Below are 25669 nucleotides of genomic sequence, written 5' to 3'. Positions count from 1 at the left end.
TTATGCTCCAATACGTCTGTTTAGTCTATAAGGTGCCACAGGACTCTTTGTCGCTTTTCCACACCCCTAATAATTTTTGTTGCCCTTTTCTGAACCTTTTCAAATGCCAATATATCTCTTTTGTAGGGCTGTCACATGATTAAAAAAAAGTAATCGCGCCAAATTAAAAAATAATTGCATACCATTTTTTAAAATATTTTTGGATGTTTTCTACATTTTCTAATGTAGTGATTTCAATTAAAACAGGAATACAAAGTGTACAGTGCTCATTTTATATTTTTATTACAAATATTTGCACTGTAAAAAACGAGTTTTTCAATTCACCTTATATAAGTACTGTAGTGAAAGCTCTTTATCATGAAAGTGTAACTTAAAAATGTAGAATTATGTACAAAAAATAACTGCACTCCAAAACAAAACAATGTAAAACTTCAGAGCCTACAAGTCCACTCAGTCCTACTTCAGCCAATCGCTTAGACAAACAAGTTTGGTTACAATTTGCGGGAGATAATGCTGCTCGCTTCTTATTTACAATGTCACCTGAAAGTGAGAACAGGCATTTGCATGGCATTGTTGGAGACGGCATCCCAAGATATTTATGTGCCAGATGTGCTAAAGTTATATCTCTTCATGCTTCAACCATATATCCCTTCATGCTTCAACCACCATTCCAGAGGACATTTGTCCACGCTGATGACTGGTTCTTCTCAATAACCATCCAAATCAGTGTAGACCGAAGCAAGTTCACTTTCATCTTCTGAGTCAGATGCTACCAGCAGAAGGTTGGATTTTCTTTTTTGGTGAAATTTAATTTCAGTTGGTATTCTATTGTTTAGCAGTGAGATTAACTCAAAAAAATAATTGTGATTAATCACAGTTAACTCGTGATTAATCAACAGCCCTCCTTTTTTGAGATGGGGTGACCACATCTGCACACAGTAGTCAAGATGTGGGCGTAGTATGGATTTATATAGCTGCAATATGATATTTTGTGTAGTCTTATCTATCCCTTTTTTAATGATTCCAGCATAGTTAGCTTTTTGACTGCTGCTGCACATTGAGTGGATGTTTTCAGAGAACTATCCACAATGACTCCAAGATCTTTCTTGAACGGTAACAGCTAACTTAGACCTTGTCATTTTCTTTGTGTAGTTCGGGTTATGTGTTCCAATGTGCATTACTTTGCATTTATCAGCATTGAATTTCATCTGCCATTTTGTTGCCCAATCACCCAGTTTTGAGACATCCTTATGTAGCTCTTTGCAGTCTGCCTGGGACTTAACTATCTAAACTAGATTTGCATCATCTGCAAATGTTGCCACTTCACTGTTTTACCCCTTTTTCCAGATCATTTATGAATGTGTTGAATAGGACTGGGTCCAGTACAGCCACTGGGGGAAACAACTACTTACCTCTCTCTATTCTGAAAACTGACCATTTATTCTTACCCTTTTTCTTATCTTTTAACCAGTTACCAGTCCCTGAGAGGATCTTCCTTCTTATCCAATGACAGCTTACCTTGCTTAAGAGCCTTTGGTGAGGGACCTTGTCAAATGCTTTCTGAAAATCTAAGTACACTATATCCACTGGATCCCCCTTGTCCACATGCTTGTTGACTCTCTCAAAGAATTCTAATTGGTGAGGCATGATTTCCCTTTACAAAAACCATGTTGACTCTTCCCCAACAAATTGTTTATCTATCTGTCTGACAATTTTGTTCTTTACTATAGTTTCAACCAGTTTGCCCGGTACTGAAGTCAGTCTTACCAGCCTGTAATTCCCGGGATCACCTCTCGAGTCCTTTTTAAAAATTGGCATCACGTTAGCTATCCTTTCGTCATTTGGTACAGAAACTGGATTTAAATGATAAGTTACAGACTACAGTTAGTAGTTCTGCAATTTCACATTTGAGTTCCTTCAGAACTCTTGAGTGAATACCATTTGGTCCTGGTGACTTATTACAGTTTAGTTTATCAATTTGTTCCAAAACCTGCTCTAATGACACCTTAATCTGGAGCTTTGTAACCTAAAAAGAATGGCTCAGGTTTGGGAATCTTCCTCACATCCTCAGCCCTGAAGACCAATGCAAAGAATTCATTTAGTTTCTGCCTTATTGTCCTTGAGTGCTCCTCTAGCATCTCTATTGTCCAGTGGCTCCACTGGTGGTTTAGCAGGCTTCCTGCTTCTGATAGCTTTTTTTTTTCTCTATTACTTTGAGTCTTATTGCATTTTCCAGTGCTTCTCTCAATAGTAATGCAACAGAGTGGGCTAGCAGTGTATACCACCTGCAAGACAGTGCCAAACGATCTAAATGGGCTTAATCCATGTTGGTATGCATGTGTATAACATCTGTATCTCCAGCAGCAGTGTCCATACCAGTGGATACTCATGTACAAAAAAGAGAATTATTACCTATAATGCTAGTTTAGTAGTAGTTTAAAGTAGATTGAATCAGGATGGGGAACTCTCATTGCACCATTCAAAGAGGAGAAGAAACTGCGGGGGGAAAAGTCTGTTAATCAACCGCAGCAGAAGATGAGGAGCTGTGCTCCTGATCCTTGCTTCCCTTTTCTCCTAAACTATTTTTGCTTCTCAAAATGGAAGCATGAACTGGTCTGAACAGATCCTCTGTATATCAATGTCCTTGATAAAATTAAGCTTATAGATATTATCGTGTTGCTAGAAATGATCCTACCAAGCTATGTAGTTTCAGGTTTGAGGTCAGAGTGCAATGCTACAGGAGTCGACTAGGAAGATTCTGAACAAAAGAAAAGCAAACATTCTTTCTGCTTCCCCTGCTAGAGCCTATGCTGCCTCCACTATTGTAAAATCAGTAGGTCTAATGTGCTGGTGATGACCAGGCCAGTGGATGCTTCCACCATGAAAAACAAAAATGACAGCAAAGGAAGCCATTTTTGCTTTTATACTAATGATTCCTTTTTTCCATCCACAGTGTGTAAACCTGATTTGTTCACTGAGCTTTAAATGAGATTGTCCCCACAGAAATTTGTATCAAAATTAGTGTATCCAAAAGATAGACTTGCTGACTTTCTGCATGTGGAACTACAGAAGCAGGGATTTATTTCTTTTAAAGTGCCATTCTACTATCGCTGAGAGCGGGAATCAGTTTCTGTAATCTTTCTTCTAGTTCTACCCATTCTTCTGTTTCTGAATCTTTTTTTTTTTTTTTTGGTGCGATGTAAATACAGTCAGGTACCAAAATATGGTATTAAATCTAAATATCAATCTTCTATTCTTCAGTCAAAAACAGGTTATTTCACTGAAGGAGAGCTTGACTTAGTGCCTTTCCCCCAGAGGAATTCTATGAATTGCCAAATTAGAAATAATTTGGACTACCTAACTGGAAAAGAGTTCATGTATTTATTACTTATGGTCCAGACTTGCATCTCTTACTGTGCTCATGTCCACACAGGCCTCTCTTGATCTGTCAGATTTTTCAGGATAGGGAGTTTGTCTTCAGTTGTGTTTTTCATACAGCACCCAGCATTATGTAACCCTGATCCTGACTGCAAAATATTAAATATTAAATAACAACAAAACACCTGTTGGGCACTTCAGACTGTACCATCAAATCCACTTTCAGGCTATCTATAGGATGTAGTGTACCCAGAGCCTATAATTAACTTGAGAAGGCTTGGAAACATCTGTCCTGGATGGCAGGCCAAGTAGTTTTTCATAGTTGATGTTAGGATTGTCACTTAATATTAAAAATCTGAGATTCAGTTTGTTACATGTGCTCACCTTATGCTGTTTGCTGTGCTTGAATTGATTTTTTTTTCTGGCTTAATTCTGGTTTGTCATGCAGTCTGTTTGATTCATGGGAGCAATGATAATAAAATTCAACCTTTCCCTTCTAACCTGGGGCCTCATCCAAACCCTACTGAGGTCAGTGAGAATATTTCCATTGATTTCAGTGTGCTTTGGATTAGACCCCTAATATGTATATATTCTCAAGTCTGTGTATCTATTTCTTCTTCTTTGCCTTTGAATATATTAATATATTCAATCTTGAGTTGAATTAAGAGTCTTAATTCATAGACTAAGGGACAAACTGTCTCCTTTTTCTCCCAGATAAACCCAGACTTCATTAATTGTTCTAACACTAATTAGCATGTCTATTTTGCATTTTAGCTATGTAGTTGGTTATCTGGCTCTGACTTTAATGATGCGGGATGGAAATTCTAATGAGAGAGGATCCATTGTGTGTACTATTTACAAATATGACCGTTTATTTAAATATATTTTATAAGATTTATATGCTTATGCTGCTATTCCAATCTTGTCAAGTTAAATTTATTTTAGCAGTTCTTTGGCTAGTTCAGAACATTCTATTTTAAAAACTGTAGGGTTACTATAGCCTGTAAGAGGGTTTGCTTCCAAACATGTACGATTATTTGTTTTTAAAATACTAATGTTAACACTGGGTTCCATAGATGTATCCACCTAAAAATTGGTGAACAAAGCACAAAAAACACACTGAGCCACACCCAGAATTCATAGAACAGCTATATTGTAATGCTCTTCTCACCCATATTATTCACTGAAATTGATTGTAATGCAGCTGTAAGAGGTACCTTTTCTACACTAAGGGCAGTGGTTCTCAAACTTTCCAGACTTCTGTATCCCTGAGCCCCACCACCTGAAGCATATAACTTAGCTTCACAGGGCCGCATGGGGCTCCGGGGTAGCAGTGGCCAGGGGCACCAAAATACAAGTTCACCTAGGGTGCCATTTTCCCTAAGGCTGGCCCTAAAAATCCCACATTCTTTCATTCAAAGTAGGGTCCTAGAAACATTTTGAGGGAAAAGTGGTTTTTCAAGAAAGAATTCTAATAAATGACAGGGCTGTAAGCAAAAGGCACATGAGGCCTGTTTCTCCTCACTTATGCCAGTCTTACACTCCATTAATTCAGCTACATTATTCCTCATTCTCACTGATTGTGAGAGGAGAATTAAACTCAGGTGCCTAAATTAGGAGGTGGTGTAAGCACTAAACTTGTATCCTGCACCTACTTAGCTTTCTGAATGTAATTTACATGCTGAAGGGAATGAAGTAGTAGGAGAAACAGGAAGATGTATGGTAAAGTGTGGTGGGGAAGGGGTGCTGTTTAATCTGTGCTTTTTCTGATATCCTCTTAACTGGTTTCCTGTTAATATCTTCTCTGCCCATCAACCATTATAGTCATTTTGCATCTTCACTTGATGAATTGCCATTTGTCCCCATTTTTTGACCAATTTGCACCAATGCTTAACTTACTTAACTGTTAATGATGATTTTGGGTTAAAGATTTTAAAAGAATTGCATCTGCTTACACCAGGACTGACTTTGGCCCAGGGAAGATAGAAATAAGGGACTAAGAAAACTATTTTATCTGAAATTGTTCTTGGTTTTTAAATAAGTGGGAGATCTTCTGAATTGTGCCTATGAAATACAAATTTAGAACTTTTTTGTGTGCATATGTAGTGGGAGAGCAGGGTATGTTCAGGCAATATTCTGCATAACTGTTACATTCCCCTTCTTCCTGCACCTCAGTTTAACTCCTTGCTGAAGCACAAACCAGAGTTCTGTCTTCTAGGACTTTTTGAAAAAGCATTACCTGGAGTTAAACCTCAGGGTTATGTGTAAAATCCTGATATATGGATGTTAATGCCAGTCAACTTCAAAGATACAGTTTTAGTAAAACAGATATTTAATGCACAAAACACATTGTAAACAGTATTTGAAAAACTATGAATAAGTTTTACACAAAAGCCATTAAACAGTAAATCTACTGGTGTTCCTTTTATAGATGTGTCCCCTTTTTCTTTGTTACAAACATTCAGATATAAGGTTTCAGCATAACATTTTTCTATACTTCAGCATACACATCAAAACACATTCCCCTCTGATCTTCTGAGGTGATGTGTCTTCATAATGTGTCCACAGTATGTAGCGTGTGTCACTTGAACTCTTCAGAGCTTGAGAAATGACAGTATCTCTGTCCTTTCAAACATTTCAGAACCCTGTCAGCAAACAACCTCCACTGCTAGCAGCATTCTAGCCTTTAGGTTAATAGCTGACTGGTCCTCAGTTGCTGATGAAACAGAAGCCTGCAGCCCATATCCAATGTAGTACAGGTATTGGGATCAGCATAGATGTAAGCGGGGGAATAGTCCTGCTATTGTGGGGAACCTTCCTGGCTTCTGCACTATCCCGGTGAAGTGTGCTAGCGAAAGTGGGAGCGAGGACTCAGATCCTTCCTTTACCCAGTGGCCTCCCTGCCCTTGAGGACTCCTCTTCCACTCTCCTGTCTGGCAGAGTCCTCATAACCCCAACAAGGCTGGACCCAGGATTCCTGGGGGGATTGACCCCCGACCCTGCTGTGGTCACCTATGACAGGGGCTAGGATGTCCCCACTCCAGGGTACTCTCTCCGGACTAGGCACTTCTCTGACCCACTGACCATTACATACAAGTTAAAAGCAAATGCAAGTTATTTAATCAACAATTAATTTTAAAAAGAATAAGGAAAAATGGGAAAGGTTAAAGGAAACACATCACCCTGCTCTGTGGCAGGGAACATCACAAACAGTGTCTCTGGAATGTCAGGGCAGTTCACAGTCTGTTCCTTGTAAGTCCCAGGCCGCCTTCTCAGGCCCTGGCTGCGCTGCAGGGATGCTGTGGGTTGGACACTTGCTCTGGTGGTGGCCACACGCTCTCAGGCTCTAAGTGGTAGGACCCTTCTTCCCAGTGTCGCCCCCGCCCTGTCGGGGTTACAATCCAAAAGTGGCCTGCAGAGCCTCTTGGCTGAGGCATCTCCCTCTGCTGGACCCACTGCCCAGGGTCCCCCTTGCTCTCCCCAGCTGCTCACCACACCCAGCTCCGGACGGCTCCAGCCCCAGCTCCACCACTCTGTCTCAGTGCTGCTGCTGCTCTGCCTCCAGCTCCCTGGGCTGCTGCTTTGGCCCCTCTGCCTCCGGTTGCTACAGCTCTGCTCCCAGGACAGGTCTGCTCTGCAGGCTGCTTCTGTGACTCTGCTCCCAGCACTGACCTGCTTCCTGGGCTACTTTTTGGCCCGTCTGCTTTCTCTGGTCTGTGCCTCTGGCTTTGGGGTTGCAGCTCTGCTCCCAGGACAGGGTCTGCTCTCTCTGGGCTGCTTTTCTGGTCCCTCTGGATCTGGCACAGCTCTGCTCCCCAGCTTAGCTTGGGCCCCTGCTTTCTCCTTAGCTCAGTCCCACTCTATCTGACCCAGGCAAATCCAGCTCACTCGGAGGACGGGACCTTCCTGACTCTCTGATTAGCCTGCCGACGCTGTCATTCAGGCTGACCGGGCCATTGGCCTCTCCCCATTGTTCCTGGGGACTATCAGTCTCAGGGTCCTGGTTTCCCATAGACCCTTCCCCTTTTAGTACTGGGAGCTAGCCAACCAAAACACCCCCACTGAATGTTAGTAAGCGGGCAACAGTCCCTTATATATACATTTCCTGGATCTCTATAAGGGCCTTTCACTACAGGACACCCTTTTCTCCCCAGAAGCTCAGCTAAGTCAGACAAGAATTCACATACCTCACTAAGTGCTGCCCCAGTTTCTCTTTCAGTCACACAGAATCCTAGTTTAAGCACTTACATTTAGCGACCAGCTAAGTGCTATAGGCTCTGCAGCCTATAGGGGTGACAGATGTTTTCATTAGCTCTTGCTCTAGGTCCATGAAACACACACCTCACTAGACCAAACATCATAATGGAGGACTTCCCTAGTAAATAAAGCTGGACTAGCATTCACCTGCATACAAAGTGAGGGAATCAACCCTCACTGTAAACACACCTTGATTCTACGTTGATCAGCAGCTGAGTCCATAGTGCTTTAAACGCCTCTATAACAGTCTTCCCCCAACCCCTGTGCTCCCTGACTGGCTCATCTCTGAGTGACTAGGGTGTGACCTGCTAGGTTCATTGCTCATGACAAAAACTTCCTGTACAGCCTCAGAACAGCCACCAAACATGTCTGGTAATAGCCTGTTCTGAAACTGTTCCTCTGCCTTGTTCTCTACATATGTGCAAAGTCAGAGTATCCAACTAAGATACATGTCTCATCCCTACCACTTCTCTTTCTCCTCCCCCCGGAGAAACACAGTTAAATGCTTCGTTACTGAGAATGTATGTAACTAATTGATGAGGTGTATACTCCTCATGGGCTCTGAACAGATTAATGTGGGCCTAAGGAGCCAATTAGGGTAACTGGCTGCATCTGGAGGGAGAGCCAGGCTCAACTGAACAAGAAGCCCAGGTGTGCAGGAGTAGGCTAGATTATAAAGCTAAGAAGTTTGCAGTAGAAAGATGCTGCAGTCCCTCTCTCTGGAAGCAGGGGTAAATGGGGAAGAGGCTAAACACTGAGCTTCTAACCCTGGAAGGAGTGTCAACCCCAAGAGGAGTTGTGGGGAAAGAGAGTCTGAGAGGGCTGTGTAGGAAAAAGCCCAGATAAACAGCAGCAAGGGGGTAGGACTGTGTAGATTTTGGTTTCTTGTGATAGGGGGCCCATGCCTGGAACCCAGTGTAGAGGGTAGGCCTAGGTTCCCTACCAGCCATTGGGAAGTGGCACAGGAGCATTGAAGATGCAAACCGGACAGCTGGTCTGGAGAGACTTTGTTACCCCAGAAGGGGACGGCTATATAATGACCTGGCTCAAAGGTTCAGTCGTGAAGAGGGAGCTCCCAGAGTCATGAAGAGAGAGATGGGTCCCAGCTTGAATAACTGACAGAAGAGGGTGCCAGACTGGGTGAGAGCTGTTCCCCTGGAGGTGCCACCTTTTGGTGAGTGAACCCTGTCAGTTTTTGCAAGGACCTGGAGAATGGTGCTGTAGTTCTCCAGGCATAGCATGGCAACACCTGCTGTGTTTCTAACATATGCATCACTTTAACTCCTCCTTTCTCTCTCTGTCTACTGTAGTGATAAACTGCATGGTATAAACCATTATATGAGCAAATAATATTCCAGTAGCTAAACTAGAAAAAGGTGAAAAATCAAAGCTTGCTATTTTTAGACTGTTTAAAGTTCATTAAACTAATGGAATCTTAACTGTCAATCACAACAGACGTTATTACCTCATGAGAACAGTCACATGGAACATTATATTTAGAGATTAGAAAGAAAGACCAATGTCTACCTTTCCTTTGAAATTCAGTGGAACAACATGCCTGCTAAGTTAATAATCATTCTTAAATAGCACAAGTAGATAGGGACTTCTAATCCACAGAGGCCCTTTCTTGTGCACTGCACCATTTCAGAGACGGCCTATTATACTGTAAGTGCCTCTCAAACTTTTCTTTTGCTATCTTGGTGGAAAGGAATGAGCATTAAGCAATTCCGCAAAATGACTGTGACTCACCATTTGAGACGGTCTTTAAAACAGAAGATAGCAGTATAAAGGGAATGAAATGTGTATGTTTTCATTTTTCAGCAGAGCCTTCTTCATACCGAGTTTGTGTCAGTTGTTATCTTTACTGTGATTTCAAGTGGTTTTCACTCATGTGCATGTGGCAACTACATTAGTATCTGAGACAAAATATTGTTTTTATAATAGGTAGCAACACTAAATTGTTAGCCTGCATTATGAAACATAATTATTTCTTTAAAAGATAAGACACTTATGAAAATTATGAGATTCTGGGCATTAGATGATCACAACCTGGAATCAGCAAGAAATTGCCTCCAAGGTGTACTGTGCAATTAGGAGCGCTAGTTTCCTGTGAAGCACCAAGCATTACTCTATCTTGGGGAAACTAGTCTGTTCCAATAAGAAATTACTGTTTGAGGGCCAAATCTTGATCTTAATCATATCATTATCAAGCTGGAGTAACCCACGAACTTCAGTGGCAATACAGTGATTAAAATCCATTGGAATTGTTCCAGACTGAGGCAATGCATAACTGTTGATGGGGGACGGGGGCGGCACATGACCACCCCACATGTTGCCTCTGGATCTAGAGCACAGGTTTTCAAACTGGGGCATGCCCCATAGTCGGGAGAGAGGGGCAGAGGAATTCCTGCTGGGTATCGGGCTGGTGATGCCACCTTCACCCCCTGAATCCATCTTAGAAGCTGCTGCTAAAAGGAAGGCAGGGCAAGACTCGCAGCAGTGCGAGGGGAGCAGTTTCTCCTGGGCAGAGCCCCTGCTATAGGAGTAGGTGAGCGGCCTATTCCCTGGGAACAGACATGGGGCATTTGCCCCAGGGTAGGCCGCATAGAAGGCAGCGGGAAGCACTGGGACTCCAGCAGCAGGGAGAAGCAATCCCATGTAAGCGGGGGAGTGATAGGAATAGAATCATAGAATATCAGGGTTGGAAGGGACCTCAGGAGGTCATCTAGTCCAACCCCCTGCTCAAAGCAGGACCAATCCCCAATTTTTGCCCCAGATCCCTAAATGGCCCCCTCAAGGATTGAACTCACAACCCTGGGTTTAGCAGGCCAATGCTCAAACCACTGAGCTATCCCCCCGCCACTGGGAGCTGTGAGGGTGCTGCCTGCAGGCAAGAGCAGTCCACAGAGCCTCTTGGCCCCCCTGCCCAGGAGCTGGACCTGCTGGCTGCTTCTGGGGCATAGCGTGGTGCCAGGACAGGCAGTGAGCCTGCCTTAGCCCCACTGTGCTGCTGACTGGGAGCTGCCCGAGGTAAAGGGTGCACTCCAGAAGGCCCATCATAATTCTTTTGATAATTGGGAATACCTTGTGGATATGGATGATGTAACTATTTCAAACATCGTCAGACAGGCAGTCTTGCCAGAATTTATTAATTGCTTCTACCAGCTCTTCTCTACTGAAGCAACTTGCCTCTAGTTGAATGTAATGCTTCATTGAATTCAAAGCCAAAGCCACAGAATTCCAACCTGGGAACATGCTACAAGACCACTATTGTTGTATACATCCTGCAGAAGCATATTGAAACTGCTGTCACCTAATGGAGCTGTTTAATTTAAGGAACTAAATGGAAGTTCCTTAAAAAATGTTTTTCTGTAAATGGCAAAACGGTATCTTCGAAGGCTCATTACTTTGGAAGGGAGAGACAGAGTGAGTTCTGACTATTTTTATTCCATCAGACTTTGGAGAATACTATGGAATCTGCAGAAGCTTTGGTCATTACTTGTGGGTGGGAAAAATATTGCAGTTTGCAAAAATTGGACTGGGTGTAAACTTACTCACCTAACCTGCTCCTCTAGGATGTTTTGTTTTTCTTGGCACAAGTGACTTACCACCCTTAGCCTTATTATAAGTGAGAAAGGAATGAGTTGGCACATAAGCTCTTGATATTATGAATGTTAATAGAATTTTCTTACATGATCTTGCTGTTAAGCAGTTGCTTACTGGTGCCCATAAATGTAATAACAGGATACCTTCAGCTTATATAGCACCTTCCTCTTGAGTATGTGAAAGCACTTCATCAATAGGAAAGAATTAAGCCTCACAACACAGATGTAAATTCCACCCCTCTCCATTTTGCAGATGGGGAAACTGCGACACAAAGATGAGGACAAACACATTTACACATGGGTGCCTAAAATTAGACACTTTTAAGGGACCTCTTTTTGGAAATGCTCAGAAACCCATCGTCAACTGAAGTCTAGTGCTCAGCATCACTAAAAATCGCACCCTAAGACTGTTAGGTTACCTAAATAAGTGCAATGGGATCTGTGGGTGTGCAGTGCTGCTAAAAATCAGGCCACTTATTATTTAGGTAAAAATGGTTTTTAGGTGTCTACTGTTAGGCACACAACTTTTAAAACGTTGGCCTAAGTAAGTTCACACACATTCCACCGTAGAACCAGGAACAGAACCCAGATATCCTGAGTCCTTGTCCTGAGTTCTAGCCATAAATCCTCAAACACTCTACATTGTGGACTGGATGACCCATGGGATTGGTACTTACATGCAAAGCCTCTGCCTGCTAGGTCATTTTCTTAATTTGCTGTTGCTTCTTCTGTCATTTACTTATTGGGAAAATTTCTTTAAATTTGTGCTTATACATACAGTATGTCCAATATTTGTACAACATTGGATTTGGGAAAAGTAACTTTTGAAGGTTCGTTTGATATTCAAAGTAAAGGCTGATACAGTGCAAAACTAGACTCAATGGAAATTCACTACATTTACATAAAGGGTACACCAGGCAATCAGAGTTGCTGTGTGAGAAAACATGAATGAAAATATCACTCTTTAAACACTGCACTGCTTTTCAGAAAGCAAGTCTGTAGTGATTTGAACCTCATTTCTATCCCAACCTTCTGTCCCTTGGATATATGGGGGTGGGTGGGAACTGAGAGGAAGAAAGGAGTTGGCATTTCTGTTGTTAATGTGACGTCACATTTTCCACTCGTTCCACTCGTCTTTCACGGTTCAGAATTATTTCTGTTCTTCTACTGATCTATGGATGTAGTTTCATTGACATGATCTCCCTGATTTTGAAATTCATAAACTGCAACTCTTGGAAAGGATCCAGGAGATCAGAGAACTGAAATGTCACTTATCAAAGTTAATTAAACAGGGAAAGGTCCTTAAATAGTATCCTGAGTGCACCATTTTTAATAGGATAGTTACTATATCACTGACTCAATTACCAAGCCCAAAATTGATATAACACTGTCCCTAGGGCAGGAATGGGCAAACTTTTTGGCCCAAGGGCCACATCTTTCCATGGGTATGGAAATTTTGTGTCAGGCCATGAATACTCTCAAAATTGTGGGAGGGAGTGCAGGGTCTGGCTGGGGGTGCAGGCTCTGGGATGGGGCCGGAAATGAGGTCAGGGTGTGGGAGTCGGCTCTGGACTGGGGCAGGATGTTGGAGGTGTGAGGGAGGAGGTGAGTGCTCCAGCTGGGGCTGCGGGCTCTGGAGTGGGACTGGAGACAAGGAGTTGGGGATATAGGAGGGTGCTCCGGGCTGTGACTGAGGGGTTTGGAGGGTGGGGGGGAGAATCAGGGCTGGAGCAGGGGATTGGGGCATGGCAGGGGGGGCAGGCTCCAGGCAGCGCTTACCTCCAGCAGCTTCTGGAAGCAGCAGCATGTCCCTCCTCCAGTCCGTATGCGTTTCCTGGCCAATGAGAGCTGTGGGGGCTGTGCTTGGGGTGGGGGCAGTGTGTGGAGCCCTCTGGCTGCCCCTATGCATATGAGCCGAAGTGGGCACATGCTGCTGCTTCCGGGAGCCGTGCAAGCCATGGCCCCAACCCCGCTCCCCAGCTGGAGCACCAGAATGGGAGCTCGAGGGCTGGATTAAAATGTCTGAAAGACTGGATGCAGCTGCCGGGCCATAGTTTGCCCACCTCTGCCCTACTGGGTTCCTCAGCAGTGGGGATCAAACTTGGGACTTCTGGATCATAGATTCCAAAGCCAGAAGGCACCTGTGATCATCTAATATGACCTCCTGAAATAACACAGGCCACAGAACTTGCCAAAGTAATTCCTAGAGCATATGTTTTGATGTAAAAATGGTGGATTCTTCCACACCGACAATGACCCTTGGTAAATAGTTCCAGTGAGAGTAATTAACCATTAGTGTTGGGTGGTGGTGTGTTTTTTGCTTTTTTTAAGCCTTATTTCCAGTCTGAATTTGTTAAACTTCCAGCCATTGGACTGTGGAATACTTTTGTCTGCTAGATTGAAGAGCCTGTGATCAAATATTTGTTTCCCATGCAGAAATTCCTTGACCTTCTCTTTGTCAAGCTAAATTGATTGGAGTCTGTCACAATAAGGCATGTTTTCTGATCCTTTTTTCTTTCATTTTCATGGCCTCTCTCCAATTTATCAATATTCTTCTAGAATTATGGACACCAGAACTTAATGCAATATCCATAAGTGGTCGCACCAGTACCAAATATAACTTCTCTACTCCTACTCCTCTTGAGGCATCCAAGGAATGCACTAGTCCTCTTGGCCACAGAATCTCATTGAGAGCTCATGTTGAGCTGATTATCCATTACCATTTCTAAATCTTTGAGTGTCTGCTTCCTAGGATGGAGTCCCCTATCATGTAAGTATAGCCTACATTCTTTGTTCCAAGATGTATATGTTTAGCCATCTTAAAATGCATATTGTTTGCGCCCAGCTTATCAAACAATCCATATCATTCCATCAGTGATCTGTCCTTTTTCATTATTTAACCACTCTCAATTTTGGGGTCATCTGTAAATTTTGTCTGTTTTCTTCCAGGTTGTTGATTTAAAATCTTTACATAGTATAGGGCCAAGACTGATTCCTGGGACCCCACTAGAAACACACCCACTTGATGATGATTCCCTGTTCATTTTAAGACCTGTTAGCCACCATTTAATGTGTGCCATATTCATTTTTTCTATTATTTTAACCAAAATGACATGTGACAGTACCAAGTGACATGCCCTCACCTAAGTCTCTATTATCTTTATCAACCAAACTTGTAATCGCCCATTAAGATCCCTTTTCATGAGAACGTCTTCTGCCTGAACTAAAAGATCCAGCACTCTGAGCCAAGGATGGAGCAGGCTCATCTATCTCTAGTTGGCCTAATTGCCACTAGAGGGGACAGAGCACAACACCAAGCAGGCATAGCTTACATTGAGTTTTATTCACCTAGTATCTTGTTAATACCAAATTAACAATGAGCACAGTCAAGTCATTATTATATTGAAATGTGTTTGCTGTCTTGTCAACTCTTCACTCAAAAAATAATCTTTACAAAAATCAATCTTCTTATTTTGACATCAATATAATTTAAAATGTTTTGATGATCTAACAGCAATCTGTACCCTATTACAAACACTAAATAGGGGAAAAACATCTGCTAGACAAAAAAGCAGAACATTGATTAGTCAACCTTGTTTGTGCTGGCTCAAAGAGGGCAAGTGTACAGGGATTAGTGGGGGTAAAATATATTACACAATTCATCATTTTTAATTATAGACTTCAATTATGTGGAGAATAGTGATTTGTCAGATTAATAAATTCCTTAACTGTGCATCCTTCAGTAGCTGCATCCTTCAGTAACTGCAAGATGAATGAGAACAACAGTTAAGGAATTTATTAAACTGACCATGAAGCAAGCAAGTTCAAGCACTGCCTGCCTACTCGATTACAAAGCAAAAACAAAACACAGCTTTAACTAGTGGAGTGATGTACTGTACTAAATGTACCATGTTACTAATTTCTATGGATTGTGGGGCAAGGTAACTGCATATAAAACCTTTCACTTCTAGAGTCTCTATTTCAAAATGCATCAACGGTGACTGATTTGCTGCTATCTGACTTTTTTTTCCTGTGGTTTTGGTGGGCTGCTCTTTGAAGTGTAATAGACACAAGCTTTGTTTACTTAGGAAATTGGATCAGTTTATAAACTTTACTAAGCTAGTGAAAGTGGAGTCCTTATGCACATAAATTACTCTTAAAATGGAATAGGAGTGTCCATGTAAGGGGGCTGCACCAATTTAACTAAATCAGTTTATAAACCGATTGAGTTAAATCAGTACAATTTTCTCATGTAGACAAGGCCTCAGTTCTATTCCTGATGGACAGATGTTGATATCGCTTAGCACTAATCAGTATTGCTATACGGCTGCCCTACCTCGCGGACACATTGGCATGCTAGGTGCGCGGTGCACCTGCCTCAGTTTCCTTCCTTCAGAATCTCCAGTAACTTCCCACAAAATTTCATGCCTTGACATTACCCTTCCTTGGGGGCAGTTTATTATTAAAACATAGTGCAAATCTGTCTCTAATAAAAGTTACCAACATAATCCACTTCTTCCCCAGTATATATAGTCCTTACAATCCCAAGACATAATATCCCACATACCGCACACCAGTATCACCTGCCACACCTAGGTTCCTAGTCATCCTCTTCTGTCCCTCTGCCAGAGGAGCCACCCAGCCTGAACGTAACCTCAGTCTTCCCAGAGGGAACCCTCACAGCCTCCCTTTTTGAGGAGATCTTCCTCACCATGGAAGCATCCCTGCACTCTCCTCTCCTGGATCCAGCACAGAGATGTCAACGGATAAGCCCCTCTGCTGCTCTCTGGCCTTCAGCTTTCTCCAGCTCTCTGGCTGTGGTCCTCTGGCTTGGGGAAGTCAACCTGCCAACCTCTCTTCTTGATTCAGACTTCCCCCAGGATCTGTAAATAGTCTCCTAGCTCCAGTGGCTCTCATCTGCCCCTTTTCTTGACTCTCTCAGATAGTTCCGATTCATGAGATCTCTCCCTCTCAGCTTCTCTGATCCTTTATAGCCCCAGGCACTGCCATAGCCTCTTAATAGGCCAAATGGGAGCACCTGTTCTGGCACAGTGGCTATATATCACTTACAGTGACCAGCTGCCCTGTGATAGGCATCCTTATGGAAAATCTGAGCCCAGTTAGAAGAAGCATGGAAACAGAACTATACCCTGGTGCTCTTCACTCCTGTTGCCTACGCTGTGCCTGGTAGAGAGGTAAACTGAAGATTTCGTCTTCTGTGTGATCAAGCCAGTATCTTTCAAAGGCTTTACATTCACACATACCTAAATATGTGTACATTCAATACAAAAAGTGTGGAAATGCAGTTTAGGTGCTGAAGTCCTTTTCTAAATATTATAAGAAAAACCTAAAAATGTCTTAACGGTGCAGAAAAATCTTCCACTTTAAATGGAGCTCTGGATTAGACGTGATATTGCATGCTCTTGTTACAGTATCTGAATTTAATGAGCATGTGGGGCTTCTTCCTGAAGGAGGGAGATTGAAAAGGTATTCTGTCCCCCACCCCTCCGGTGTTACTGTCTCACCCTGGACAGATTGCACCTATCCCTGGCAGAGATCTGAGTGCTCTGCTTCCCACATTTGACAATACTTGTCATGCCAATAAAGTATTGCTGAATAGAGTGCCAGTGCCAATCCTGTGTGATTATGCATCTGGGAGGGTGCAGGTGAATATGGCGGCTGGCTGAGTGTGAGGAGTAACAAAGGGGTGATGAGGAATGGAGATGGCAGCAGGGACAGCCTCTAGCCCTGTTTTGACATGTTATCATGGGCCCTTTAAATCCTGGCAATTTTGCCTTGTTTGAATGCAGTCTGTCAGCTTTGTCGTGGGACAGTTCTTTGTTCCTTATGAGGTGCATTCTCCATGCAGAAGGGGGGAGTTTATCTGACCTGGAGGAGAATGTTCCTTGTCATCCTGGGACTAGCGGAGGGCCCAGTGCAAGTCAAGGGAATCTGTGTATAGGGAGTGCTTAGAAGGGAAAGGGCAGAGGAGGTGAAGGAAGTACATGCCCTACACTGGGCTCTATGGGAAATGTGTCCCAAAGTTAAGCAAGCCTTCCTTGAATCTCTCAGCATTGTGGAATGCATCCTTAAGGAGACACTGCTGAGGCCCTTCCGGGCAGCCTGGCTCCAAGGAAGTCTCAATGCATGGAAACTGGGCAGGAGAGCGGATGAGCATTGTGCAGAACACAGTGTGAGCTAGTGAAGTGGTACATGGCTTCTTCGGGTATTGCCTACTGCCTCTAAGCAGACTAGTTTGGTTTGGTGACATAAATTCTACTGGTTTTTTTTTGTTTTTGTTAAAAAAAAAGATGGAGCAAACTGTGCAAGGGAAACTTGTGGGATTTTTCTCCCCAAGGGGGCCTCCCAAGGATTTTCTATGGGGGAGGCAGTCTGGCCTCTAGAAGTCCGTCTTCCCCCCTCCCCCGCCAGCAAATAATTTAGCAGTTGTTGGCTTCTCTAGATCTCTGCTCTTATCTGATGCCCCAAATTGCAGTTTGCATGGGTGAGCTTCATGCTTATGTAACTAAGTAGGTGGTAGGAAAGATTTCCGTGACCTTTATGGGTAATGGTGACAACTCTCACCCACACAGCAGTTTGGACTGAGCAGGAACAAGCCTTCCAGCTTGGACTGACAGACTTGGGCTAGTGGGGTTTGTGCCAGAGCTCTAGAAATAGCTGGGATGCCCAAGATCCTTCCTCTGAATCTTATGGTTTCTCTTAAGAATCATGGAGCCTCTGAGGTCCGCTAGTTGTCTGTGACCTTGGCTTGTCCTTCAGTTAAACAGGACACCCATTCTATGAAAGCATGCACCTCTTTCCTGCCCCAAACTTCCTGTTTGAGTCCCTCAAGTTTACATGTCCCCCTACCATCATCTGGTTTCTTTGTTCTGCTGCTGGGAATTTTCCCTACAGAGAAGTTGGAGGTACTAGCTTCTCCCAGCTTCAGCCAACCCATCTTTCTAAGATGCTGCCACGTGAATAGGCAACCAGTAAGATTTAGCAACTGTCTTCCCTGGTTCCACATACAGGTATTCCATGATGCAACGATTTAATAGCTTCATAACATCCATACAAATTCCTAAGCTCTACATCGTAACACACACACCAAATGAATAAGATACATGTTAGTCTACTGATCATGCAGACGTCTTGCAAACCCTGACCTAATTCCATTTATTTTTACAGAGCATCTTTCCCACAAAGTTACTCGGTGCTTTTAGGTGAGAAAATGATGAGAAATCTGATGCTTAGTGAAAGTACTCATTGAAATTTGAATGCTTTCAGTGCACTGCATTTCATTACTTTAAATTGTGGCCTATTAGGTACAGATATGGGCAGAAATGTATAATACTTTGCATAGAAAAAAATGCAGAAACACCCCACACATTTTTTTTGCAAACATATAACTATAAAGCTTCTAAAGTTTGTTTTTTTTCTTAAAAAAATAAATAAGCAGAGGCAGGAAACATTAAAATACTGGAATTTGGAGAACCTGTCATTGTTCGCTCTGTATCACATGACATGACAACAAACACGTGAAAGATATTCAGTGGGCAAAACAGAAAGTTAGCAAACAAAGTGATTATGTCCTGTAGCAGACACCTGAAATGGGGGAAGTGGAGGAGAGGCGAGTTGTCATTAAGCAAAATCATGGTTTTTTTCAGAATAAACCATAATGCTTGCAAGCTCTGGCATATAAGTGAAATGAAACAAGCAGGGTTACTTAAGAGACCAGCTCTTGATTTGTATATGTGTATGTACAATGCACAGGTAACTGTGAAATAAAGATTTTGAGGGTGTCAGGGTTCTGATAACATCCTGCTCACCACAGGAACAAAACTGAAATGGTTTGTGATGTCATCAGTTTGCATCTAAATGGATGGCTTACAATGCTAGTTTCCTGTGTGGTGGTGGGTTTTTTTTTTGGGGGGGGGGTATATTCAGCACATAAAGGTAGAATTGTTCGTAATTTTTTTATATTGTATAATGTCTGCTCATCCCCAACAGTAACAAAAACGTTGGACTAAATTGATGCTTGCTGGGCTCCTCAGATTTATCCCCAGGGAGGGCTCTGCTACGCTATGACTGAATTACCACATCCTTTGGGCACTCTAGCCATACCACCTTCCTGGGTGGTGCTGGTCCACTCTGGTTGTTTCTCAAAGGTGGTGAGCAGGTGTTCAGGTACTCTCCATGACTGCATCCCTTCACCCCCAAGACAGTGTTGATGCTGACAGGAGATTGCAGAACCTAGCACAAGTATATTTGAATTCAGCCTAGGTCAGACTTTTAAACTGCAGTGGAAAGATGTTTGAGTTCAGCACTTACTCATTGGTCTCTTTTCTTGCTACCTATGTACTTCTGATCTGGAGCCTATTACTCTCCTGACTAAAGGCTTTTGCTGATATCACCTTAGGAAGAATGTCCACTGCAGTGTGATATAAGAGTGTTCCAACATGGGGCTGTAGAACCTATAAAGATATCCCCAGAGCCTTTCTGAGGTAGCCTCAATGGATGGAAGTTTGTGCATCATTAATCGGAGTGTCTAACTACTCCCACATTGAATTTGGAAGCCAAACCAAAAGACAGTGAAGCATTAATTAAGCCAAGGCCCACAGTGACACATGACAGCATCCAGTGGTGAAAAAGAACAAAAGAAAATGACACTCAAGCTGTTTTGCAATTTTACACTTACAATTTGATTTGACTTTGTGTGGGGTTTTGTTATGACCCACTGACTAGTTCTCTGCATACTTGAATTTTTGCTTAAGAGTGCATTGTACACAGAACTGTTGTCAAATTTGGCTTGGGAATACCTAAGTGGCAAAGTGCCATGTGTGGTGTGTTTTTTTTTTTTTTTAAACTTCCCTTACAGATTGTTGGGTACAACCTTTTTAGTCTTAGCCAGAGGCAACAGAAGGAGCCAGATTCTGATCCCCACTTTGGCTTCTTTGCACCAATGACTTATTTTGTCACCTTATCGCTCCATTATCTGGTATTTATGTAGTAATTAAGGAGGGAAGTAGTCTAACATGAATACTCTTGAAACATACAACTGTAAAGCTGTAGAGAGATCAGGGAGAAAACCCTTACTCCTGGGAACCATATACAAATAAAATAGGGGGTTTTGGTGGTAGCAGAAATCATTAAACTGTCTTTCTGAAGTCAAACCCAAATTCCCTTGTCTTAGACAACTTGGGGATCTTTAGGAGCTGGCTGAGACATGTAGGGCAGATTAAGTAAAAACTGTGGCTAAAATAAGAGCATTGCATGTGACCTCTATACGCTGCAAAACCGAGCTGAAGTGCTTCCAGAATCTACAACTTAGCCTCTCAAAAATCAAAGTAGCCAATGATGTGAGCTAACCCCATCTTCGTGAGTTTCCATATGATAAAAATAATTACTTACACTGTTTGCTGAGTACCCTGGCAGCCATGAGTTCAGGCTATTATCATACTTCCTTTTATGTGACACTGCTCTTCAGTGTCTATCATGTACATCAACAGTGGCCTGATGGTATACATTATTGCTAGTTGGATGAATTGCTGCTGTTTATGATGCATATTGCACCATAGGTGGGTATCTTGTTTTACACACAACTCAGAAAATAAGTTCCCTGCAGCATGGGGCTTGCGATGTATAGTCTATTTTAACTTAAGGAGAAATTGTAACAGCCCTTGAAGATGCAAGAGAAAAGAAAACCAGGGGAAATGTAAATATCACTGTCCCAAGAGTAGTTTTCTAAGAAATTCAGGTCATTGATATTATTGCTGTGTACAGTTTAATGCAGTTTTGACTAGTGAAGGCATTCTAAATTTGATTGTGTATATGAAAAAACAGTGCATGATGACGACCAGAAAAAATAAAATACTGACTTTCAGCTACTACTGAAATCGGAAGCATAATTCTCCTTGAACTTGATGTAGCTTCTACACCAATACATTTTGGAGTTGTAACAGAGGCTGGCAACGTGGCAGGAGGATGTCCTTGTTCTCTATGAATACACAATATTTACAGATTCACTAGCTGTGATGAACGCCATTCAGCAAACAGCTGAACCTTCCTGGGCTTTTTTAAATTGGCAGCTCAAGCATAACAAATGAAACAAACGTTATATTTAGAGCTAAGAATAATTCTGGAGTATGAAAGAACATGCTGTACAAGACGTACACAAAAATGCAATACATACTTTCAAAGCTTCTCTCCACCTGAGTATTGTTTCCCTTGTGATATGGGACTGTTCACTTTAAAAGGGTTGATGTGCAGCAGTTTAGAGTTTACATTTTTTTTTTTTTGTTATTGCTATTGAGAAACCATGAACAAAGTGATACATATTTCAGCTATCTAGGGCACAGCCCTTTTTAGGTATTCCCTTTTCTCCTTTAATTTTCCCCCCTCATTCGTTCTTTGGAGTACAGAGATCATACATTGCAGTAGGAAAAAAGTAGTATCGGTCAGACCACGAGTTGGGTGAGTTTGCCAAAAAGGTTTTATTTCTCCACTTGATGGAAAGGAAACACAAAAGGGGTGTTTTAGATCACATGACTCGTCATTTGGAATTAATGTCAGGATCTCTCTACATCAGCTAATTGAAATGATTACGTTCCATCCTGACTTTTTTTTTTTAAATTTTCCCTCATCCCCTTCATTATGGGCCAAAATCAACAGCCCTTACTTGGGCAAATGTTTCACTGAATGCAGTGGACTAAATCCTGGTCCCAAAAAGTTAACATATTACTTCAGTGAGGTCTTCAGGATTTGGTCCTATTGGGTAATTCACTAACTGTTCCACGTAATGGAGTACAGGAAACTCTTAAGCCTAAAAGTGTACTTACATGGTGAAGACAAGGGGCCTGAGTCTGTCACTTACCTTGGTGTAAATCATGAGTCAAGAGTCAGAATGGTATAGGAGTGATGTTAGTGAGAGAATCTGGCCCAGTATATCCAAACTGCTGTGTTTGTTTTATATTTAGTTTGGTTTGTGGATGAAAATTTGAAACCGAAAAGTCAACATGGTGATGTGTTAACTTTTTTGGTTTCTGGGAAATATTTCATGAACTATAATACAGAGCTAACGTATTTCTTTAAGGAGAAAGATTACTTTTATCTAAATTCAAGACTATTTGGAATTTAATAAATTAGCTTCATGTGATACAAAACCTATTTTAGCAATCAGATTTTTAAAATTATAGGAATGCTGGTTTTTACATACCAGGTCAGACTGTAGGCTCATAGTCTGACTTCCTGCTCCCTCTTGATGTGGCAATTTCTCTTGATGCTTCAAAAAACAGCAAATGGTAAACATGTCCCACTCCATATATAGACATACATGATGAACCTAGCCATTTATGTATTAAATACTGTACATGGGGCGCAAGAACCTGCACCAGAACCACAATGGATTCAGTGCTGTCTATGTTAATAAGGGTGGGGAGGCCTTTGTGAGTAAGCAAGTGAACTAGGGTGCAGCTAGCACTAGATGGTTCCCTTCTGGCTGTCCTGACCCTTGTAGTGGTGCTTTAAATCCTGAAGGATGAAATTTGATTTCCCTGCTATAAAGGTTGTACTCACCCCTGTTGGTATTCCAATGGAGCCCTACCCCCCTCCCCCACCCCTCACTAGGTCTCATTATTACCCACTAGAGCACAGCCTTCATAAATTAAGGTTGCTTCTAATGCATGCTTGCTTGCTTCCATTCCCTGTGTATATGTGACAGCCACCCTATTGGCTGACACACTCTGGACTAAACCAGGGATCTTCAAAGCTAAATCATGAGCCCCTGTAGCTTGCTAGTTGCTGCTGTAACAGACTCCTGTCCATTGCAGATCAGGCATAGAGGGGGACCTATAAACCACTGGTAAATGTGTCACTGTAACCCTGAGAAGCCCTTGATGTCAGCTGGCAGAATTTTCACCGTTCTGAACAGGAACTCCATCAGGCCTGATGATCTTGGTACAGTTAACACATTGCTGTCACAGTATTTATAAAGAATGTTGTGTGAGATCTTAGATGAAAGCTGGGATCATGGTGGTCACTAATTATGAAATGTAGATACTGATTATATTTAAGATGTTATGTCTATATACTGAAAATGTCTTTATAGTTAATATTAAGGTGTTACTCCCTAGCAGAGGGGAAAAAGTGGTTTTTCCAGGCAAAGGAATGTATTTTCAGATGTCTGCCTAGGTTCATATGTAGATTCAGCATCATAAAGCCAACACAATGGAAGCCCTATTTACTTCAGAAATAGGTCAGCAGGGCAGGGGGGATGTGAAAACCAAGATTATAAGAAGACACATTAGCGCAGTGGTCCCCAAACTGTGTAGGTTGTAGGGGTGTAGGGTGGAGTGGAGGAAGGTTCAGGAGTGTGTGCAATGGCGCTCAGGCCAGCCCTCATGGGGAGCAAGGAGGGAGCGCCGCTCTGCCCCTGGCCTCAGCTCTGCCTTTGACCCAAGCTCCTCTGCTGAGGAAGTCTTGGCTGTGCAGTAATGGGCGGGAGGGCGTGGGCAGACTCCATTACTGGTAAGGGGGGGCATGACCGAAAAGTTTGGTCACCACTGCTTTAGCATTAGCAGCCCAAGAAGGGACCCATGGGGGAGAAAACAGTGAGTTTGGGGAAACAGAAGAGGGAAAAAGACACTTATTCTTCACTGAGGGAGCACAAGGACCATGCTTTTTGCATTCATGAAAGGTGGATCCTGGACATGTGAGCTAGTGATGCTAAGAGGCTGCTTTAAGTGAGAAATTGCTTTAGACAAGGATTTTAGCCTTAAAGTTACGTTTAGAATCAAAGAGCCTGATGTACCTTTTTTGTTTGGATTGTAACCTGTTCTTCTCATCTTTACACACTAGCTCTTAAATCTTAATGTCGGTAAATAAACTTATATTTGTCTTCACTGTAAGTAGATTCTGGTGCTGTGTTATAAGGAACCTGAATCTGAGTTGTACCAGTCAAGCTGTGTGTACACAGTTTCTTTGGGGACAGCTTACACGTCGTCTTTAGCATCAAGCCTTCTTTCCCTGCAATGGCTGCTCAAAATTCCAGGTTGACTCATGGCTTGGCTGTCCCTTGGGATCTTGCCAAATCCTTGTGTATTTTAGGGGAAGGAAAGGAGAGGGGCTTGCAGTTGGAGTACCAGCAGTCGGGCCAGAGGGAAGGGGCCCATTACCAGTGATATAGCAAAGAAAGGTCTTAGAGGTGGAGAGGCTTTTGTCTTCACCCACATGGGCACTTCTGCTGCCTGCAATACCCATGTTCCTCTGGCTACACGGTGGTGGGACATGCCTTAGTCTCCTTTTATGCATCCAGAGCTTCCTTCCAGCTATGCCTGTATCTGACCTTCCAGATCCTACCAAATATTTAAAGAAAAGTTTGAAGAGGGGGGAAATAGGAAAGACTGAGAATAGAAAGACCCCCCCCCCTCAATCTCTTTGTTGGCCAAGTGCTGCAGAAATACTCATCTCTCTTGTAAGGTCATAAAGCTTCTCAAGAGGATTTAAGCCCTTCAGCTTGTAATGTTTATGGCTATTTACAAGATTTTATGTAACTTATTCAATTAGGAGAAGAGGCATAAAAAACTGTGGATCTCAAAGTTCTGTTTTGCAAGTATCCAAGATGTGACATTTTTAAAGTAATTTAGCACATGCTACATTTCTCCAGTCCTTACTGAAAACTTGCTTTTCCACACCTTTTATTTTTTAATTTGCTGCAGAGCAGTTATCCGGCATTTTGCATCATAGAGTAATTTAAGTATACCATGTCTACACAATAAGCCTGATTCCCTCTAAAAATATTAAATAGAAGGCACATTTTCATCTATAAAGCTGCTATTCGCTTACAAGTAATTTGTGTATCTGAAATCTGATATAGAGGTAAAGTAGTTATCTGTGAAGTGTCAGAATGGGAGATCAAGCTGTGCCAGTATCCTCATTAATGGTAAATTTCAGAGTAACAGCTGTGTTAGTCTGTATTCGCAAAAAGAAAAGGAGGACTTGTGGCACCTTACAGACTAACCAATTTATTTGAGCATGAGCTTTCGTGAGCTACAGCTCACTTCATCGGATGCATACTGTGGAAATTGCAGAAGACATTATATACACAGACACCATGAAACAATACCTCCTCCCACCCAACTCTCTGCTCGTAATAGCTTATCTAAAGTGATCATCAAGTTGGGCCATTTCCAGCACAAATCCAGGTTTTCTCACCCTCCGCCCCCCCACAGACAAACTCACTCTCTCTTGCTGGTAATAGCCCATCCAAAGTGACCACTCTCTTCACAATGAGTATGATAATCAAGGTGGGCCATTTCCTGCAGAAATCCAGGTTCTCTCACCCCCCTCCAAAAACCACACACACAAACTCACTCTCCTGCTGGTAATAGCCTATCCAAAGTGACCACTCTCCTTACAACCTGCATGAAAAT

This window comes from Natator depressus, chromosome 11, assembly GCF_965152275.1.
Source record: "Natator depressus isolate rNatDep1 chromosome 11, rNatDep2.hap1, whole genome shotgun sequence".
NCBI lineage: Eukaryota > Metazoa > Chordata > Testudines > Cheloniidae > Natator > Natator depressus.
This window is presented reverse-complemented; position numbering follows the sequence as displayed.